Raw genomic sequence first — 9,546 nt, 5'->3', positions numbered from 1 at the left:
CCCAGTAAGCTGCAGTTTTAAAATGAAGGTTGAAACTGCAGTCGTAGATGAAAGGGGGCCTCTCCAACATTTGCTCTGGGTCCAGCGACTCTCAGCAGTTGGCTGGAGTCTAAGCTGCATTATCCTGCCTGGCTGCAACAAAGGGACGGCCCCTCCAGACCCTGGGTGAGACAATGTGATAAATGACTGCTCTGTCAAGGGACCCTGAGATGGAGATGTCTAGGAGAAGGGGAATGTATCTAATTTAGGAGGCCTGGGGGAAGGGGAAATAGAGGAAGGCAGAGTGTCTGACAGACAGGTGCACCATCTCCTTGTCACACAAACACCAGACCAGAAAACTTTAGGAGTAAACTCTGCAAAACCCCACATCACACAAACTGGAGCTTAATACTACCATGTCACAGGAGACCTAGTTTGGTCCCTCCCAAGTCACTTGGACTTTAAGGAAAACGTTTCCACCTTCCCAGACCTCTATTCTCTATCTCCAAGTCCAAACTTAAGAAAATACTGCTTGTCCGGGCTAGGAAGGTGGCTCAGTGGTAGAGTGCTTGCCTTGTATGCATGAGGCCCTGGGTTCGATTCCTCAGCACCACATAAGCAGAAAAAGCCAAAAGTGGCGCTGTGGCTTTGAGCTGAAGAGCTGAGGGACACTGCCCAGGCCCAGAGTTCAAGGCCCACGACTGACCGAAATAATAACAATAATAATAATAAATAATAATAATAATAATGCTCATTTGAGTTCTGGGGATGGAATTAAATACAAAGTCCCTTCCTTCCTTCAATCCCCCAGCCCACTAAAGACTGCTGAGTCAGAACTGAGTGAAAGTACGGGAGCTCAAAGCTCATGCTCAAATTAAGGAAATATCCATTGCCATCAAGAGAGAGAAAGAGAGGGAGACAGACAGACAGACAGACAGACAGATGTTAAATCACATGGGAGGCCCATCATTTCAATTCCTCTTCCCAGCTGTCATTGTTTACACAACAGAGGACTAACCCTGGCTGGCTCCACAGGACCTCTCTGCTGGGGAGCCCAGCTGTCATTGTTTACACAACTAGTCCTAACAGAGGACTAACCCTGGCTGGCTCCACAGGACTTCTCTGCTGGGGAGCTTTACTGATGATGACACTCAGTCAACACAGACTATGAATTCATACATCAGCACATAAGGCATTTCCAATTGAAAAAAAATGTTATCAGAATTGACTGTGGTATAAATGCCAGCCTTGAAAACAGCTATCCAAAGAATAGTGAATCTTCATCATGCAGTCAGCATGTGATAAAAGAATAGTAAAGCAAGTTTACTAAAACTGCATGTTCAGGAACAAGCAAGCAGCATGAAAGAGACCTTCATTAAGTCGGGCACGAGTGGCTCACGCCCACAATCTAGCTACTCAGGTGGCTGAGATCTTGAGGATTGCGGTTCAAAGCCAGTCCTGGCAAAAAAGCTCTGTGAAAGTCATTTCCACTAAACTACCAAAGAAGTGAGAAGTGGGGCTGTGGCTTAAAGAGATAGAGCACTAGCCTTGAGCAAGAGCAGCTCAGGGACAGCACTCAGGCCCTGTGTTCAAGCTGTACAACCAATCAAAATAAAATATTATGTATTAAAGTTACTGTTACACAATAATAATATGTTGTATTATTGTGCAGAAAACTTTTAAAGCCAAATTGACCTTTACCTGCAATTAAGTACAATATGACAGAGTGAAGAAGCTAGAATTTACTTCGGGTGTACGGTTCCCTTTGAAGATTACTGTTAAAACTTATGCTCCCAGGCTGGGAAGGTGGCTCAGTGGTGGAGTCCTTGCCTCACACGCATGAGGCCCTGGGTTCAAATCCTCAGCACCACAGAAAAGAAAAAGGCCGGAAGTGGCATTGTGGCTCAAGAGATAGAGCACTAGCTTTGAGCTGAAGAGCTCAGGGACAGCGCCCAGGCCCAGAGTTCAAGCCCCATAACCGACAAAAAATAAAAAAAAACTAAGTAAATAAATAAACTTATGCTCCGGCCTGATCTAAGTTATTACTGGAGGTTCTGAACATCAGATTTAATAACTACACACCAGCAAGGTATTTATAATCTAACGGCATGTGACAACCAGGAGAAAAAAGAAATCACTATTTTGCTGGATTGAGATGGATTAAGTTGTTAGTTTCTTGAGGGTGAAAAAGAGCTAATGAATCTATTATAGGGAGAACATATCTGTGACCTTTCTAGAATTTTAATGGATTAAAAGAAAAATGACCTCTCAGGCCAGCCCAGGCAGGAAAGTTAGATACTTTTCTCCAATTAAGCACCAAAAAAACCCCCCCAGAAGTAGAGCTATGGCTCAAGTGGTAGAGGGCTAGCCTTGAGTGAAAAAGCTCAGGGACAGCATCCAGGCCCTGAGTTTAAGCCCCAGGATTGGCACCAAAGAAAACAGTAAGTTCCGGTTCATGAGCTGGCATTCCTAATCACAGAATCTCAAAACTTCAAGAGATTTTATTGTTCAACTAATCAAAGTCATCAGATGCATAAGAGACTGCAAGAGACTAGCAAGCAGAAACGTAAGATCTGGTCTACAGTTTTGTCTTTTAAGTTTTCAATTGGTTGTCTGATGTTGAAGGGAAAAAAAACTTGGGGAAAGTTTATATAAAAAAATGAGTCCTTCACATCCCTTGAAGAATCAGTAAGCTCTAATTCTGATTCATGGTTGTTCATGACAAGATCCCACAGAGGCTAATGAGTGACTGGTCTTTTAAAATGAAAATGTACACTCCATTTCACCAACTAATACATCGGGCCTACTCCCAAACTAGATCACCTATCCAGCTCTGTGGGTGAGTTTTCACATCCACAACGTCAATAATGGGAAGTCATCCTGAACTGTGCTCAGTATGTTCTTTTCAAGTTAAACAGGTATTCTTATCCCTTCCTTCCCATGTGGGCCTGCTCCTCCTCAAGCCCTCTCCCAAAACAGATACTTTCTTTCACCTGTAACACTAAGGAGTAACACAAAAGTCTTAAGATAGGACACTCAGCTGAGCGCCAGTGGCTCACACCTGAAATACTAACAACTAAGGAGGTTGACATCTGAGGATCCTGGTTCAAAGCCAGCCCAGACAAAAAAGTCCATCAGACTCTTATCCTCAATTAATAAGCAAGAAGATGGAAGTGGAGGTGTGGCTCAAGTTGTAGAGTGCCAGGCTTGCCAAGCAAGAGTGTGAGGCCCTGACTTGAAGCTCCAATACCAACAAACGGTATCATGCAGGCGTGGGGTTTTTTAATCCCGGGTATTAAAATCTGAAGCAGCAGCCTTGCCCAGAGAGCAGGCCAAGTAACAGGGAAGGCTAATCAATCATAGCTTGAAGACAGGAGCTAGGAAGTGAGGGAAGAGGGAGCCGGCCAGAGACAACCAAATGTGATCAACTACCAGGGCTGAGAGTAAACTGACTGCTGGAGGGTTGTGAAGAACAAAGGGCTAGGATACACATGCCAGATGAGGAAGGGAGGGAAGACATGCAGGAGGAGCAGGGAACTCAGTTGCAGAGAGGCAGGGTCACTTCTGGAGAAACCCACCTGCATGGTTTCTTGGGAAGGCTCTGCTCCAGAACGTGAGCTGGGCTCTGGGGGCCTGGCAGTGTGGTCTGAGGATCACAGATCAAAGTCTGGGGGAGGAGGGCCTCCAGAGCTCCTGGAGCTGGAGCCTGTCTGCATGTGTGGTGGATGTGAGCATGAGCGTGGTAGGCAGGACAGATGTCTCCTTCATCCAGGAGGGTTTGTCTAGAAAGGAGGCAAGAGCTTTATAAAGCCCGGGACATGAGTGAGACGCAGAGTGGCGAAGCACCTAAAATCAGAGCCTTACCTCCAATTAACCAGAAAAAAGCTAGGATGGAACTGTGGCTCAGTGGCAGAGTGCTTGCCTAGCATTCATGAAGCCCTGGGTTCAATTTCTCAGTACCACATACACAGAAAAAGCCAAAGGGGTGCTGTGGCTCATGTGGTGTAGAGTGCTAAAAGAAGCTGGGCGGGGGGGGGGGTAGCTGGGAAGGTGGCTCAGTGGAAGAGTAGCTTGCCTTGCATGCATGAGGCCCTGGGTTCGATTCCTAGCACCACATAAGCAAAAAGAAAAAAGCCAGAAGTGGCGCTGTGGCTCAAGTGGTAGAGCACTAGCCTTGATCTGAATAGCTGAGGGACCCAGAGTTCAGGCCCCATGACTGGACCCAAAAAAACAAAAAAATAAAGAGGCTCTGGGACAGTGCCCAGGCCCTGAGTTCAAGCCTCGGGACTGGCAAAATTCAGTTAAGTTGTACCTTTAGCCAGGCATTATGACATTCGTCGGTAGTCCCAGCTATTCAAGAGCCAAAGCAGAAGGGTCACTCCAACCTAGAAATTCAAGTTGCCAGTCTAGACAGCATGGAAAGACTCCACATTCTGTAGGCACCAGTACAAGTTAGTACTAAATGAGTTAACTGACCATCATACTAAAATTCCTTAGGCCCCAAATAAGAGACAATGTAGCCGGGCACCAGTGGCTCACACCTGTAATCCTAGCTACTCAGGAGGCTGAGATCTGAGGATCACAGTTCAAAGCCAGCCTGGGCAGGAAAGTTTGTGAGACTCTCATCTCCAATAAACCACTAGAAAACCGGAAGCGGAACTGTGGCTCAAGCTGTAGAGTGCTCGCCTTGAGCTCTGGAGCGCAGGGACAGCGCCCAAGCCCAGAGTTCAAGCCCCACAACCGACCAAAAACAAAACAAAAAAAACTGTCAATAGGCACATTTCAGAAACTAAACATCAGGGGCTGGGAATGTAGCTTGGTAGGAGAATGTATACTTAATATGCAGAAGGCCCTGGGTTCAATTCCCAGCACTACAAAGAGGGGGGAGGGAGGAAGGGAGGGGATGTTACAAACTTAATCACATTGTTAAGATCCAATGGTGAGGCCCAGTACTTGTATTTTGCAGAAGCAAATGTTTACGCCTCCGCATTTCTAGTTATAATAGGTAAGAACACCAGTACTAGCCAACACTGGTGGTTCACATCTATAATCCAGTCGACTTGGAGGCTGAGATCTGAGGACGGAGCCAGTCCCCAGCAGGCAGGCAAATACAGGTGACCATCGCGAAATTAACCCAAAAAAGAGTGGGTATGGTTCGAGTGGCTGAGCACCAAACCAAAGCAATGAATCCATCGACAACCAAAAACTCCTAGCTACTTAGAGATGAGAGAATCTAGGTTCAAAGCTAGATCAGAGAGAAGTCTAAGACTGGATCTCCAAATAGGTAGCAAAAGCTGGCTGTAGCTGGCTATGGTAGAGTACCAACCCAGTGGAGCAAGACCACCACCAGGCCATTCTAGACCACAGTACTGCCATGCAACACACACCTGCATGTGCATGGGCCCTGCCTACTCTACAGACTCAACCTAACCATAAACCTCCACTGATGTCTTGCTTTTGTTTTCTCAATGTTGTTTTGTTCCTGCATCAGCCTTCACAACCTGCCACAACCTTGACAAGTTTCTAATGAACTTCTTTTTCAAGAGAAGGCTGTTTTAAATTTTGACATGTACTTAGCAGTGGTCTGGAATTTACAAGATAAATGGAAAGCCTAATGTCAGCCTTTGGATTTCCCTATCTTGTCTTACAGCTAACATTTCAAGTATGTGATCGACGGTAATGACTTGCAGGGAAACCTATGCTCAAATCCGACGCGCATTACATCACATCCTTGCGCTCAGGGAAGCTCCAGATGGACCCTTACACTAGATTGGACAGCAGGGACTGATGGACTTGTTCCAAAGCACTAAGCCACCATCTGCAGCCTTCTGTTATTTCCCTCCATCTTATCTTTCCCATTCCAAAATCTTTTTATATACCCATTGCACCAGTAACCCAGATTTGTCCTGCACCTAGCTCCTTCCCATAAGACAGAAATAAATATAATATTATTCTCAACTAAACAATGTTTTCACATTATCCTTTAAATCCTAAAACATTACTCTGTATTTAACAGCAAAAGTACCATGCAAGGTACTTTAGAGTACAATACTCGGTCACTAATGACACAGGAACTTGTCATGAAACGGTGAGAAAATTATCATTTTAGGCCATCTTTGTTCTGCTGCTAGGCTTGGCTCTCTCCTGGTTCTATTTCCAATTAAGCCACGATATGTTGTGTGAGCTGTACATTAAACCCAAATTATTTCTAACATCTTTTCCATCTCTTACTGTCTGCCGGACTCCAGAACGTGTTGGAGTTGCCTGTACACAATAAAGAGCATTCAACGTCAAGTGAGAGTCCAGCAATGACGTCACTGTATGAGCAACCCCAGAGCTGGAGGCAGAGATGGGATGTAGGGCTACTCAATCCCTCAGGACAACCTCAAGTTTTCAAAGACTGCCTAGGCTACACCGTCAGATACTGTTTCAGATAAAATCAATAAATAAATGTATACAACCTGCAGTTCCTGGTGGTTTTTGTTGTTTTTCTGTGTATGCATGTGCACACTAGCACATACAAGCACACATGTGTATTATCAGTACTGGGGCTTGAACTCAGGGCCTTTTACTCAGTTCTTTTGCTCACAACTGGCGTTCTACCACGAGACAAACCTCCACTTTCGGCTTTTTGCCTATTATTTGGAAATAGAACTCTCACAGATTTGTCTGCCTGGGCTGACTTGGAACCATAATCCTCAGATCTCAGCCTGCTGAGTAGCTAGGATTATAGGCAGGCATGAGTGACCAGGGCCCAACTATTGCTTCTTGCTTTGAGACAAGGTCTCATTACATGGCTACGTAGTAGCCTAGGTGAAGCTCATACTCACAACCCTCCTGCCTCAACTTCCCTAGTAACTGCTGGGATCACAGACATATACCTACACCCACATTGATCATAGCTCTGCTTTTAGGAAATTATTTCTTTCACTTGTTCATTCATTCATTCAGTCAGTCAGTAAATATTTTCTGAGTCAACATACAGAGAAGATGACAGACAGATCCTGTGGATATAAGTGTAAAGAGCTAAGATCCCTGCTGATAGGACCTATATTATTAGAGAACCATTTTTGAGAGAAAACAGACAAACTGAAGAGAAAAAGCAGGAAGAAATGAGTTGGCAAAACAGGGAGAAGGTGAGATGTGAATGCTATTTTAAGCCTGGTGACGATAAATAAGAGATATCAGTAATGACTGAAGCTTACGGGTGGGAAATACTATTCTCTTCATTTACTTACAATTTTTTATGGTGATGGGAGTGGGGATTGAATTCAAAGGCCTCAAGCTTGCCAGGCAGGTACACTAGCTTCCACATCTCAGTCCTTTTTCATTTGTGCTAGTTATATCTGGTTCTTGCTTGCTGCCTGGTTTTGTACCTGGGCCCCAATAGTACTGCACTAACTGGGAGATGATGCGTTCCACCAACACGCAGCTTCTTCAGGTGAAGTAAGAAAGCTGGGTTGGATTCCTCAGCACCACACACAAAGAAAAAGCAGGACATGGCACTGTGACTCAAGTGGTAGAGAGCTAGCCTTGAGCAATAGCAGCTCAGAGACAGTGCTTAGGCCCTGAGTTCAAGCCCCAGGACTGGTGATGATGACGATGATGATGATGAGGCAATTAGATTGTATAAATTGCTGGGAGCAGTTCTGGAGATTCACATTCTAACCAAACTCCAGACAGGAGTATTGTAGAACAGGGTTTTTCAAGCTCATCACTGCTGCCATCTGAGTCAGAGTTCTGTGTTTTGGAGGGCTGCCTTTATGGACTGTAAGATATCTGGCACTATCCCTGGCCTCTGCGGTCAGCACACAGACTTTTCTAGAGTGAGAAAAATACTCCTGCCTCTAGATGGTGCCAATCACCTTTTGTCTGTACTTCTGTCAGAAGAGACCTGGCTTCTCTGTATTTTGATAGCCCATCTATATGAAACAAAGGCTGGCTGATTTTATGGTAAGGTCATCTTCTACCCAGACAACTTCCGTTCTCAAAGCCCAGCCCAGATTTTACTCAGTACATTATCTTTGCCTTTTACAGCTTAGGGCCTTTCCCTTTCATCAATTACTAGCACCTGAAGGACTGTATGCAGTTTTACGTTTGTATTTGTGGACTTATACTTCCTATGATGCTTCCCTTTAAACCGTATGAAACATCCCCCACATACACACAACAGCCTGGGCAGCCAGCTAGGAAAGAGCACACAGCTCTGTACTTGCTTGTATGCCCGGTCCTTGGGCTTGAATTCAGGGCCTGTTTTCCTTCAGCTTTTCTGTTTTTGTTTTTCTTTGTTTTTGTTTTTTTTGGTCGGCCATGGGGCTTGAACTCTGGGCCTGGGCACTGCCCCTCAGCTCTTCTGCTCAAGGCTAGCGCTCTACCACTTGAGCCACAGTGCCACTTGTGGCTTTTTCTGTGTATGTGGTACTGAGGGATCAAACCTGGAGCTACATTCATGCTAAGCAAGCACTCTACCACTAGGTCACATTCCCAGCCCTGTCCTTGAGCTTTTTGTGCTCAAGGCTAGTGCTGCTCTACCACTTGAGCCACAGCTCCACTCCCAGCTTGTTCTTGTAGTTAACTGGAGATAAGAGTCTCATGGATTTTTCCTGCCCCAGCTGGCTTCAGGAAGGGGACCCTACAATTGAACTCTTCAGTCTGCCAAAATGCTAACTACATAGGAAATGGAATTCAGCTATTTCTGGTGGTTTTTGGGGAAAAGAAAAAGTTCAACACCCTCCCACTTGCTCCCAGAGTGAGTTCTTTCCCAAGAGAACTTTTAGCCCTCCCCTACTTTCCTCTGATGCCACAGTGACTCAAATACCCTTCTGCAAGTCATCTTTGACCCCTCAATGCCCAATGGTTGTTTTCCACTGTCTTTCTCCTGTGTCTCTCTTATTACTCAGCAATACCAATCCTGTGACGGGGAGCAGAATCACTTTTTTTTTTTTTGGTCGGTCGTAGGGCTTGAACTCTGGTCCTGGGTGCTGTCCCTACATTTTTCAGCTCAAGGCGAGCATTCTACTGCTTGAGCCACAGCACCACTTCCGGTTTTCTAGGGGTTTATTGGAGATAAGAGTCTCACTTCCGGCTTTTTTCTTTTTGCTTATGTGGTGCTGAGGAATCGAACCCACGGCCTCATGCATTGCAAGGCAAGTGCTCTACCACTGAGCCACTTTCCCAGCCCAAGAGAAAGAATTTTTAATTCCATTTTTACTTTAAAAAGCTGCATATTGGCTGGGAAGGTGGCTCAGTGGTTAGAGTGTTTGCCTAGCATGCATGAAGCCTGGGGTTTGATTCCTCAGTACCACATACACAGAAAAAGATGGAAGTGGTGCTATGGCTCAAGTGGTAGAGAGTTAGCATTGAGCAAAAAAAAAAAAAAAAAGCTCAGGGAGAGTGCCCAGGCCCTCAGGTCAAGCCCAGAACTGACAAAAAAAAAGTTGCATATTACAGAAATGGAAGTACAGGAATAAAGATGGGATCTATCCATCACTAATGTGAAAACTCCAGTCAGGAGGCTGTCAAGTAGATCCTTTTCGCAACTGATCCCAGCATGATGCAAGCTGGTCT

This window comes from Dipodomys merriami, unplaced genomic scaffold, assembly GCF_024711535.1.
Source record: "Dipodomys merriami isolate MVZ:Mamm:240054 unplaced genomic scaffold, mDipMer1.0.p SCAF_1565, whole genome shotgun sequence".
Classification (NCBI taxonomy): Eukaryota; Metazoa; Chordata; class Mammalia; order Rodentia; family Heteromyidae; genus Dipodomys; species Dipodomys merriami.
The sequence above is the reverse complement of the archived record's forward strand: the minus strand, read 5'-3'. Positions refer to the sequence as shown.